We start from the raw sequence: 9818 nt of genomic DNA on the forward strand, positions 1-9818 counted from the left end.
GTCAGGACCTTTCTGAAATTCATGTATGCCCACAGAAATGTTTCAAGAATTAGCCATATAATTATGAAATAATGGAGATAATTTAACAGGTCCAACTCAATCACTTTTTTTTCTCTTGTGATAAAATGTGTTATGGGCTGATAAAGATTTTAATATTATCATATTGAAGCCAAAGTGCTCAGAGAATGTCCTGTTGTCTTTACCTTGAGGAAAAAAAGGCAGCTTCCTTTTCTCTCTTCCTTGTAATTACTGCAGAATCTGGTAAATTCTGCTGGCTGGGCAAGTTGAGTGATTTCTTTTTTTTTTTTTTTTTTTTTTTTTAAAGAGCTTAGGAACAAGTAACAGCTACAAAAATAAACAGTGTATTTATTTTGGGACCTTTTTTACTCTTGGTGCAGCTGTGCATTCTTGGGTGATTTATCATCAGCACCAGGCTTATGAGTTTCACTGAAGACACTCAAAATTTGCAAGAAAGCAAAACAATTGTGTTACGACAGCAACAGAAACTGGTTTTGGTTAAACACTCCTGAATTTCCATGGCTATGTTTTATTTCTAATTCTGCCTTTCCTGCATCGATTTTTTATGTCTCAAAGGAATTTTGGTCTTCAAAATGGACGCTTGAAAAGTTGTAGGTTTTGGCCAAGCTGTGGCCAGGGGTGGTGTTGAGGAGCTGATATCTGAGGTGCCTGGTAGTCTTTGGCAGGAGCAGGTTTGTGTAATTCAGGGTCACAAAGGAGATTTCCTGACATCCACCCTGACCTAAATCTCACTGCAAGAGCACATGCCACTCATTTGTACTTTTCTCTCTCTGGAAATGTCGCTTACTACCTGACTTTTTTTGCATTGCAACTGAGCACAGATACCTTTTCTGAGTGGCAGACCCACTGAGAAAAGCATAAAGACAAAAGTTACAGGAACTTTACTTTTCCAGCATTACTCAATAAAATAAATAAAGGTCCTATTCATTAATCTTTCTCTTCATCTGAAATATTTCTACTATATAAAATAAGCACTATATAAACAACCTGCATGCAATATAACATAACATGTGCATAATCCTTTGGATTTAAATAGATTTTATTCAATAGGGAAAGGTACAATTGACAGCACTTCTTCAATTTCTGAGGCAATATATCCAACAAAAAAAAAAAAAGACAAGACCCACAAGATGTTCCACAAAAAAAAGAGAAATGTTTATGCCTTGCATGTTTTTTTATCATCCCTTTCTTTAGGTGGATAATTGAAGAATCATGTTTCTCTTCTTTGACCAGTTTGGTGTGCAAGATTAAGATCCTCAAGGGGACAGGAGGTCATCAGGCTTTGATGTCAAAATATCCGCAGCAGTTGTGTTCCTGAGCTGGAAATAGCTGTGTCTCCATCCACAGAATTGTTCTCTCTCCCTCAAAAAACTAGAACAAAACAAAACCAAAAAAAAAAGACACCCTCCTTCCTTTCTCTTTTTGGACTTGCTAAATAAGGCTCATTTCCTGACACCATTATTCATCCCAATATCTCAGCCTCTGAGAGGTGAGCTTGATTTTTCTTGCAGCCATTTCATTGGGGCAGCATCCTCTTCCCAGAGAAATTACTCATGGAACTTCTACTACCATTACCTGAGCCCTCTTCAAGCATGAGCCAGGTAAACTTGGAACAGCTCAACTTCTCTTCTTGCTATCAAATTTTCTGCTTAATGCAAGAAGACATCAAGTTTTTCTGGCCAGAGTTTAAGGCTGACACATTTTCTTGAGAATTATTCTTCATATAATCCATAGTTAATAAATCTGACTTTTCCTCTAGCGTGTGTTTGAGGAAGAATAATTTCCAGTGGTGAAATTACCAAGAAAATAACATCACCAAAACAAACCCCACAGTTAATTCTAAAGAGAAATAACTCCAGAGATAATTTTGGATAGCCACTGGATAAATGTCTTCAGCCTGAATCAACCAAAAGAAAACCGCCATAAGTGAAAATAACTGCAAGGAAAAACATATTTTCCCCAATCAATCCTAACAAGCATTACTCTGTTTTCTTCATTTTTCATGTTTAGAAATTGTTGTAAAAGTTCCTAGTATTTCATAGCTGCATGTTTAAGACATAACCTCAAGTCTACTTTATCAGGTACTCAAAAAACACCCCCAAAATTATTGAAATAAAAATTAGAGCAACAACATGCAAAACCAGGGATTGAATCTGTGAAAATCACCTGTACTTTTGACATTGCAGATGTACCTGAAAATAGCTGGAGTAGTTATTTCAGTTTTCCTGTCTAGTGGTTTTAGTTTATTTATGAAGTTTTACTGAGAAACACATCCAAGTGGAATTTTGCTAATCTGAAACTTGGAGAGGAAAATAGAGGGGAATTTGGGGCTGGCTACAACCAGCTCAATGCACCTTTTCCCTTGCTGCTTGATTCCACAGGGGAGGGCAGAAACCCCAATTAGCACAAAGCAAAAGGACTTTATGGATCAAAATTCGGTTGATTGCTTAATTACGGATGCTGCCATTGGTCATGTTTGAGATTTCCTTGTTTGTGTTTGTTCTTGGCTGTTCATCTTGGCTGTACTAATTCACTGGGAGAGGGTGATTATCCCACATGGAAAACATCCGTGCCCTCTAACTAAGAGGATGCAACTCACTCTTACTTCTGTCTCCTTGCAATATAACTGAGGCTTTAAGCAAGTTGATTTAATAAAAATAATCTGTGAAAGATCCAGAGCCACTGCAGAGCTCCTGGGAGACAGGATTATTCAGTGCATTCATTCTCAGAAGGACTTTGCCCTTTGTTTAAAATGAATAATTAAATTTAATCATAATTTTAGCTTCTGTGTTGCATTTAGACTGCTTCTGTGATTTTTGTGTTTGGTTTTGTTCTTGATTTTGGGGTTTTTTTTTCCTTTTCCATCTACCAGATCCATGGATTGGGAAGTTTCTAAACCTATTTACCATTCACACCAGACTCGGTGCTAAGGGGGTTTAGTTCAGGACATTCCACACCAAAAAAAATCCTAATTTCAAAAGGAAATTGAATGGCACCAACACTGAATATCTGAGATACTGGAGATATTTTCAGTACTTGTAGCATTTCAAAAAAAAGTCCTGCTGTTTTAGATAATTCTCTTTCTCTGTGATTTCATGCCTTTGAAGTGCCTCACACACAGACAAGAATCCAGAAACTAAAAATTCTGAGGCAGAGGGGAAGGCAAAGAGAGAAAGAACAGGTACAAGTGGAACAATCCCAAAAAGGAGGCTTTTCCACAGGAAACATCTTTGTTTCAAAGTATTAACATTTTGGCAAAAATTATGTCTTGTAAATTGCCAAGGTTAGAAACTGAAAAGGAAGAGCAACAAGCTCAAAACAATTGAAACTTTTCCTTTGGGGCTGAAAAAAGGCCAGGACTATTTTTTCACCACTAATTTAAATTGGAGGGAGTTTCCCTTGAGGATTTATGTTTAGTTAAACTCTAATTTTTCCATCAGAGGGGGAAGTTTTTAATTAAGTTCCCTGCTATTCATTGGCACTGAGGTTCCTCTCTCCCCATTCACTGATTTTCAGATGGGAGCTCTGGCACTGTTTGGTCACAAAAAATCCAAAAGTTTTGGGACAGGCAGGTATTTTAATGAGCATAATGTGGCTTCATTCAGTGTTTCACAAGGTTGTTAAATACTGTGGTCTTTCCTCATTCTTCTGAAATGAGTGTAAAATAATGGGTGTAAAATAAACATTTATGTCTTTTACAGAAAAAGCTGAGCAATTTTCTAAGGAATTGTGATGTGTGCCCTCCCATCAGAAGTAACAGAGATGAATTTCTGAAATGGGAATTTGAAGGCACGCTCTTCTTATTAAATCTATACATTGCTCAAGAGAAAATAGCTGCCAACAAGATAACTGGGGCAGCACTTGTTTAAAAAATGCAAGCAGCAGGGTAGAAGAGGGTCTGCATAAATGGAAATGGTATTTTGAATGGCTGAAGAGCAGATTTGAAAGCCACAACTCAATTCCTACTGTATTTCAGAGCACATAAGCAGAGAATACCCGTGTCTCATTACCAAAATTCAAAAGTTTGCTGAATATCACCTCCTCTATTTCAAAAAGAAATAGAAGAGGTGATACTTTCATCTACATTGAAAGTAGATGATGAAATTACTCTAATTTGAGCATGGAAGATATCAAATACAAGACATAAAGATGCCATAATTGTGTTTAATTTGTCTTCACAAGGAAAAACAAAACAAAACAAAACCAAAAACAAACAAAAAACCAAAACAAAACATAAAAAAAAAAAAAAAAAAAAAAAACAAAACCCCGACAAAACGAAAAGAAACCCAAAAAGCAAAACCAACACCAAGAAGAATACATGCAATTCACAAAGTATGCATTTTAAAAATAGAACAGTGAACAAAAAATTCTGTCTTTCGGGGAGGTTTCACAGTGAATGCTTGGCTAATGGAGATGAATATGATTTTTATTTTTGTCATCTGACTACCCACCCTTGCTCTCTGCAGACTTTTTCTCCCTTCTCAGAGCAGCTTTTAGACCATGTGAGATGAGGTTTTGGAGCAGTCAGACTGCCCGTAAGGAATCCTATGGTGTTTAATGTTTTCTCCCTTAATTTGCAGAGGAAAAAAAAAAAAAAAAAAAAAAGATAATTTTGGTTATTTCAGTCATCCAGCCTTGACAAAATTCTGGTGGAAGGGAAGAGGGAGCACCCAAGCAGATCCATCAGGCTGGAGGACACAAAGATGTGAGAATGGAAGGATGCGAGCACAATCGCTCAAAGCCACCTAGAGCAGAAAGGAGAAGAAAACCAAAACATTTTGGGGCAAAAATCCTGGGACATGGCTTGGGCAGGGAGCCAGGTGTGCACAGGCAGCTCAGGAATCACAGAGGAGTGTCCTGGAGCTGCTGAAGTGGAGCTGAAAAGGGATTGCAACCCTTTCCTTCCTCAGCAAAGGCACAGCTGCGTCAGCTACAGGGGCTGGAGCGTTGTGCAACAGCAAAAAAGCAAAACTCAGATTTGGGCACTGGCAGAATAAATGGAATCTCTGCCCCACAGCACACAGTGATCCTGAGTGCTGCAGGCTGCAGATTGGAAGAGGGAAAAAAAAGTATTAAAAATGCATTAAAAAACATGAAGGAAGGAAAAAAATCATTAACAATTTACTTTTTCTCTTTGAAAGGTAATAGAGAATTTAGGGGCCGTTGTACCCACAGAAATTACCTGTGAAGGCCTGTAAAGTTATAGCACTAATGTTCAGTCATCATTACTTTTCCACATGAAGGAGAAAAGCCAAAATTCAGCATTGCTGGCTATACAAAAATGCATCCAATTCCTGCCTGAAAGGAATCTTATGCCCTCATGCTAACAGAGCTGCATGGAGAGTGCTCCACTGTGACTGAACCACTGATATTGACAGAATTTAGGATTCAATGCCAAAGTGAATGGATTAACCTGTCACCTGTGGGTGGTGGTTTCCAATAACTGCACAGCCCTGATGCTTTTCTGCACTCCCCCACCTGCTGTGGAGGTAAAACCAAACTTTGCCAGGACACTCTGATGTAAGAGCTTGAGGGGCAAATTATCTGTATCTGCAGAGACAGAAAATTTCTCACTCAGCTCAGTACAGAGAGAATTATTGCCCTGAAAAATAAAATAAAATGGAAACAGATGGTGAGGGTGGATAGTTTTTATCTCTGAGTGAGTTATACAAGTTTGAATCCAAGTTTCAATCCAGTTGTCTGAGTCCTTGTGTTTTTCCTTTCCTAAATTTGTTGGTGTTTTGAAGATGCTGTGGAGTGGATAAGGGCATTGTGAAGCAGGAATGAAAAGGGCCAGCCTTGTCTTTGGTTCTGAATTTGTATTTGTCTCCAATTTCTTAATTCATTTGTATTTTCTCCTCCCCCTGTCAGAAGAGTTGCAGCATGATGAATGGTGCTATGTAGCAGGAGGTACTGTAGATTTCACAGCATCAGCCTGTGAAAGCTGCATTTTGTGTGCCATCAGCTTTTCTTCTCTGTGATTAAAAAAAAATATATATTTACTTTTCTTGACCATAAGCTGCACAATCCATGGGGATCAGCTGATCTGAAGCTATTTTACTCATTGGAAAATCCATGTCCTGTTAGTTTACAATCTGTCCTGGTGAGGACTCCAGTGCTGGGGTTTGTAGCTCCCAGACAGCATTTGCCAATCTGATTCCGGTCCAAAAACAGAGCATCCTCAAGGAGGTGGCCATCAGGTTTATTTCACAATCCCTAAATTTCAGTGGAAATACAAATATTTGATTTTAACCCTGCCCCCTTGCTGTGGTTTCTGTTCACCTGCATTCACTTTTCAGCCTGTTCTTTAGAACAAAATATTGCCCTAACTCGTCACACCTAATCTTGTTGCAGGCTCTTCTTATATTCACTAGGTGTAACTAATTTATTTCCTAAAGGGAAAACACATAAATTAATTAATAATTTCCCTTTGTTCTATATTTCAGTATAAGTCTAACAGCATTTGCACCTATTCTGCAGATCCCAATTGAAAGGAATATTATTTGTTCAGACACCTACCAGCACAGATGTCTCCACAGAACTCTCAGAGGAGAATTGAAATGATGTCCAAGGGGGGAAATCTCAGCAGAATTAGTTTTATGTCTTTCCTATCAGGTTCATGCGTCTTCATTCCAATAGTTCCCTTGTGCAAAACCTGGTCTAAAGAGCAGACTGACCCTTGGAGGCAATTTATAAGCAACATAAAGGCAAAACATTTATTTTTTGTAATAATTTCTGCTGGAAGACAAAAGTCGAACTAAAGCCCTGCTTCCTCTTCAGAAGAGAGAGAAATAATATTTATTTGGAAAAAAAAAATAAAAATCAGGATACATTGGCACAATTGTTCTTCTAGAAAACAGAATTATTCCTCACTACCAGGTGTCAATCCAATGGACTGTGGCTCCTGTTCAGTTTTCTCTGAATACTCGTGAAATCTTCTGATAGCAAATTTTATGGAATGGGATTGAGTATTGACAATTTGCTAAGATATTTTTTAAATTAAAAATTAACCTGAAAACTGCAAACAACTGGGCTTTAATCTCCATCTAAAGCAGTGTTAAAGAGAAGCAGAGCAAGCCCATGGTTGAATTGAGGGGAATGGAGATGAAGCTAAGGGCAGCCTCAGAGTAGTCCACCTCAGTTATTGAAATTTCCTTTTTCCTGCTGCCCACTGGTGCCCATTTCACATTTCCCAGACCTTGCCTTTCTGCCTGTGCTCAAACCCTGCAGAAACCCCAGGAATGTGACCCAGGCAGGATGAGACCCACACGTGCCTGGAACACGTGCTGATGGTGGAACTTTGGGCTTCACCACCAATTTGACCACAAAAGGCAGCTCGTGATGGACTGAAAAATTTGCAGAGTTCATAAGGTGCTGCTCTGCAAAATTAAATCAAATATATTTAAATTTAAATGTAATTTAATTTCAGAATTTAAATCACAGGCTAATTTTCAGAAATGTCTGTCCCTCACTTCTCTCCCCTGTCTTTCCTCCCCATTGTTAGAGCACCCAAATATCTTGCAAAGGTAAAGATTTTGTTGATAGTTTTTTATTTTTTCCTTGTCATTATGGGACAGATCCAAGATGGCAGAATTGCTGGTGGATTTGCTGACCAAAGACAAAGAATCTTTCATTTTCAGAGATAAGGGGGAGCTGATTCTTGTCAAATGAAACTGATGAAAGGGACTCTTGGTTTACAAATATTTTTATTTGTATCAATTGTTAAAGTCAGGAGTTGGTAAGTATTCCCAATTCAAGACAGAATGATGATAAAATAAAAAAATAGACAAAACCTCTGTCTGAAGTCTACCTTGAATAGTGTAAAGAGAGCAAAGACATCCAAGTAATTATTTATAAATGGGAGACAGATCTGTGCCATGTGTCAATAAATTTACTGTTCTGATCTGCTTATTTTCTGTTCTTGCGCCCTTTGAGGAAGATTTTGATCTTGAACTGCAGTGAATATCAGGTGGGATTACTCAGATGTTGATAAAAGCGCAGCCTCTGCACTGGAGAACAAATTGCAAACTGTGGCTTGGTTCAATGTGCTAAAAAAAAGGCAGAGCAGCAGATTTTTATAAATATGTTCAAGCTGGCCACACATCAAGAGGGGGGGAAAATTATCTTAGACTAACACTGGCAGCACATCAGAGAGCTGCAAATTGGTCCTGTGTGAGTTTGGACTGGAATTTTAAGAGAAATTTTCAAACCACCCAAATGGTGGAGATCTGGAAAGGTCTTCAGAAGAGGGCAAGGAATGCAGGAGTGTGTGAGATGCAGATTGATAAGCAGAACTCTTGGAAGGGGGGCTTGAATTTGTGCGGTGAAGACTTGAGTTTTTAAAGCATTATAAAGGGAAACTGTGTCACTCTTTATTTACAAAACACTTGTAGCTGAGCATTCCTGCAGAAATATTCTCCTTTTGTTTTTTGTTCCCCTTGTGTGGTAATTTACAGTGTTGTCTTTTTTCTTTAAGAATGATTATGAGATGGTAAAAATGGTGGTCTATTTATCCACAGACCCTGTGGAGTATGGTGAACTGTGATGTTGTTGGATTTTTTAAGCCACAAAATGCAAAATATTACTAAATATTAAAAATTTCACTAAAATAGAATGTAATAGTTCAGGGTGCAGCAGAATCCAGCCTGAAACAATTATATTTTTTGATATTCATCATTAATGAAGTAGTTCAGTACTTTTATAGACTAGGAAGATAATTACTATTAATTATTATTATTATTATTATTATTATTGTTGTTGTTGTTGTTGTTACTATTATTATATTTTTGTCGTTATCATTATTGTCATCATCACCATCACACTCTAGTCATTTTTCCATTTACAAATACTCTTTTAAGGCAACTTGAAGGCAATATCCTGAGTCTAGTGATAAAAATCACATTCTGATTTTAAATTCATACCACATTTGTGCAAGTGAAAGCAATGAACAAGTAAAAATTCACCCAGTTTTGTCCCATTCTCTCTTTAAGACACAGTGATGGTAGTCCCTCTTTAAACTGTTACTTTGGTGGTGCAAGGGCACTAATTTTTTGTGGGGTTTATTGGGTTTTATTTGTTTTGTTTTGGGGTTTTTTTTATAGTTTTGCCTGTCAAACAACCTGAGCACAAGAATATTCACTGAATCCAAGTCCTTACAGTCCCAAATGGTTCAATGTCAGTCTGAGTTTGCCACAGCATTTTCATGTGATGAATTAGCAAGGAAGCACACCTTGCTCAAGCCAAGGCTGTGCACCACACATGGCTAAGAGCTTTTAAAGGCTTCAAACTCTTATTTGGATGGGAAAACTTAAATATTTGGTGCAGCTCTTGCCTCCTGCATGTGCTCTGCTGTCGCAAACATCTTTTATAAAAAATCTTTTCCTTGGGGTTTTTCCTGCTGAGAATCTGGGAGGCCTCAGGAACAAAATGCAGACAATGGTTATCTGCTGCTGTGGAATGCAACAGGTGCATCTGTGATTGGGCTCATGGGGTTGTTTCTAATTAATGGCCAATCACACTCAGCTGGCTTGGACAGAGATTCCAAGACACAAAAGTTTATCATTCCTTCTTTTTCTATTCTTAGCTAGTCTTCTGATGAAATCCTTTCTTCTATTATTTTAGTATCGTTTTAATGTAATATGTATCATAAAATAATAAATCAGCCTTCTGAAACATGGAGTCAGATCCTTGTCTCTTCCCTCATCCTAAGATCCCTGTGAACACCATCACACTCTGCCTTAAATAAAATGAACAGGTGAATGTTAAAAATATGTCAATTT

This window comes from Melospiza melodia, chromosome Z, assembly GCF_035770615.1.
Source record: "Melospiza melodia melodia isolate bMelMel2 chromosome Z, bMelMel2.pri, whole genome shotgun sequence".
Lineage (NCBI taxonomy): Eukaryota > Metazoa > Chordata > Aves > Passeriformes > Passerellidae > Melospiza > Melospiza melodia.